Raw genomic sequence first — 2,500 nt, 5'->3', positions numbered from 1 at the left:
TTTTCAAGGCCTGACTAAGCGCGTTGAGTTACGCTGCTGATCAGGCATCTGCTTGGCAGATGTGGTGTAGCGTATATGGTTTTGTCCGAACGCAGTGACGCCTCCTTGAGCTACTGAAAACTGAAGTTTGCTTCCGATTTAATACCTATGTCCCATCTCTGTCAATCTATCTCTCCTCCTCCCCCCCCCCCCTTAATGATTTGATCTTTTCAACGATTGCCGTGTCGTGCTTTATTAGGTAATGTACATGCTTTCATTTATGCCTTTTATTTTCATATGTAATTGTGTGTGTGTGTGTGTGTGTGTGTGTGTGTGTCTGTGTGTCTGTGTGTGTGTGTGTGCGTGTTTGCAGTGAGATAGAGGGAGAGAGAGAGATGTGGGAGGCGGGTGGGGGGGTAGGGGGGGGGGGCGAGACAGAGAGAGCATGATGATGGTTCAGAATGAGTACATGTGTCCACAGTATAATCATGTGTTCATGTGAATGTGAATGGGATGTGGTGTGTGATGTTTTAAGGCAAAGAAAGACTATAACAAACAAGAAGCAGACTAGAATGGAAACAGATAGATACTGACAGAGCGCTGAATCAAATGGCGTCAGTCTTGGTGTTGTAGATGTGTTTCCCTCCTTTTCTTTTTAAATTGAAAAGACGTTATTTCCACCTTTATACGACAGCTTGACACTTTGGCAGAATATCCACAGTGACTGACTGATGCATATCGAAAGTTTTAGCGAGAAGGTTAATGCTGTTTGTTCCAAACTTTTACATGAAAAAGAAAACCAGTCATCCTCTCTCTCTCTCTCTCTCTCTCTCTCTCTCTCTCTCTCACACACACACACACACACACACACACACACACACACACACACACACACACACACACAGCATCTTGCGCACACTTTTAATAATGAATCCCATCACCGCCTTTCGAGAGAGGAGGCCGGTTTGACATGCCGTAGACCGATGATATGGACTGAGCCACGTGCTCACACAGTGTGCATCGTCCCCGAAGGCGGAACGTGGATACCTTAATGGTAGATTTTAAACGGTGGCGTAAGCAAAAAAAATCTCTCTCTCACACACACACACACACACACACACACACACACACACACACACACACACACACACACACACACACACATACACACACACAATGAATTTACATTTATGTCTGCAGTGTTTTTAGATATAGTTTTGTCTGTTTTAACACAATCTATTCAATCTGACTGCCTCTGAGATTAGGGTTGTTTTTATTTATTTATTTTTTTTTATAAGAACAAACAGCTAAATTTCCCAGTCATTTCATCTTCATTTCAACAATTCACATCTCTTCTTCTTCTTCTGCGTTCGTGGGCTGCAACTCCCACGTTCACTCGTGTATACGCGAGTGAGCTTTTACGTGTATGACCGTTTTTAACCCGCCATGTAGGCAGCCATACTCCGCTTTCGGGGGTGTGCATGCTGGGTATGTTCTTGTTTCCATAACCCACCGAACGCTGACATGGATTACAGGATTTTTAACGTGCGTATTTGATCTTCTGCTTGCGTATACACACGAAAGGGGGTTCAGGCACTAGCAGGTCTGCACATATGTTGACCTGGGAGATAGGAAAAAATCTTCACCCTTTACCCACCAGGCGCCGCCACCGTGATTCGAACCCGGGACCCTCAGATTGAAAGTCCAACGCTTTAACCACTCGGCTATTGCGCCCGTCAATTCACATCTCTGTTTTCATGTGTTGTTGCTGCTGTTTTTTTTTGTTTTTGTTTTTTTTCTTCATGCTTTTTATTCATCTCCATTTCTGACAAAGTGGGAGGGGAGGGGAGGGGAGGGGAGGCACAGACGTGATGACACATAGTTTTCAGTGAAGGAACGAATAAAATATTCATTTAAAGAAAAAAAGAAGAAGAAGAAGAAGAAGACAAATGACAAGCACAATGAAGATTTGATCGTTCCTTTGATCACCCTATCCCATGTCTGATCAGTGACAAAAGCTACAGGAAGAGAAACGGGTTCAGGTCGGGGTTTGGGGGCCGGGGGGGGGGGGGGGGGGGGGTTCTCGGGGGTAAGGGTGAGGGTGAGGGTGGGTGAGAAGGAGCACCGGGGGTGGGGTGAGGGTTGGGTTGGGGGGGTGGGGGTGGGGGTGGGAGGTGCGTGGAAGGGGAGCTATAACACAGACCGCCGAAGACGTTTGGACCGAGGCTGCTACTACCTCACAGTTCGTTTGAAGTGTTGTGGGGTTGAGAAACGGGGCTCTCTCTCTTAGTCATCCCCACCGCTTTGCGTATCTTCTCTCTCTCTCTCTCTCTGTCTCTGTCTCTGTCTCTGTCTCTCTCTCTCTCTCTCTCTCTCTCTCTCTCTGTGTCTCTCTGTGTGTGTGCATTCCACTCTCTCTGTTCTTGTCCAAAGCCTTCACCCATAGAAACAAGTCTATCTTTGGTTAATGACGCATGATTACACACCAATCTGCCCATCTATCTTTTGTCTTTTTCTTCTT

The 2,500-nt window shown here is 46.2% G+C and overlaps 1 protein-coding gene across 1 annotated transcript in view; it reads right to left on the bottom strand.

Moving 5' to 3' along the window:
* The window catches only part of LOC143277787 (aromatic-L-amino-acid decarboxylase-like), a 213,555-nt gene that overhangs the window by 135,563 nt on the left and 75,492 nt on the right, over positions 1-2,500 (bottom strand). The window lies entirely within an intron of this gene.

Source organism: Babylonia areolata, chromosome 35 (assembly GCF_041734735.1).
Source record: "Babylonia areolata isolate BAREFJ2019XMU chromosome 35, ASM4173473v1, whole genome shotgun sequence".
NCBI classification, from domain to species: domain Eukaryota; kingdom Metazoa; phylum Mollusca; class Gastropoda; order Neogastropoda; family Buccinidae; genus Babylonia; species Babylonia areolata.
Note: the sequence above shows the minus strand (reverse complement) of the source record. Positions and strands in the feature narration are given on the sequence as shown.